Here is a 732-nt window from a genome sequence, read left to right on the forward strand (position 1 = left end):
TACCTACTCACAGAGACAAGTAGGAGGTACTTGACAAGTTCCTTTAGGAAAATCTTTAGAACAGTCAGATCCAACCCTTAAAGTCTCTATAGCCTCCCCTTTCTTCTTTGTCAAAAAGAAAGATAGGAAGCTCTACCCAGTCTAGGATTATTATTGTCTTAATAAGGGTACTGTCAAAAACAAGTACCTGCTCCCTCTGATTCAGGAGCTCATTAATAAGACACATACATCTAGGGTTTTCACTAAGTTAGACATTTGATAAGAGTACAATAATATTTGGATCCAAGACAGAGATAAGTAGAAGGCTGTGTTCTAAACTAATTATAGATTGTACAAACCAACCATAATGTTCTTTAGACTAACTAACTTGCCTACAATGTTCTAGTCATTTATGAATCACATTCTTACAGATCTGATTAACTCAGAGCATGTTAGTGTGTATCTAGATAACATTCTGATCTTCACCCAGACAGTTAAGCACTATTACTGACTAATCCAAGCAGTTCTACAACAGCTCTAAGATAATAAACTGTTCCTCTAAGAAGTAAAGTACTCTTTTACACAGGAGTCAGTAGATTATCTGAGCTTTGTAATTAGTAGAGGAGAGGTCTGTATGGATCCAGCAAAGGTAACTGTAGTTCAGAACTGGTTATAACCTTAGAACCTGAAACAGGTCCAAGTATTCCTTAGGTTTGTAAACTACTACTAACACTTCATTCAAGGCTTTAGTAC

The sequence above is a fragment of the Fomitiporia mediterranea genome (genome assembly GCF_000271605.1).
Source record: "Fomitiporia mediterranea MF3/22 unplaced genomic scaffold FOMMEscaffold_7, whole genome shotgun sequence".
NCBI lineage: Eukaryota > Fungi > Basidiomycota > Agaricomycetes > Hymenochaetales > Hymenochaetaceae > Fomitiporia > Fomitiporia mediterranea.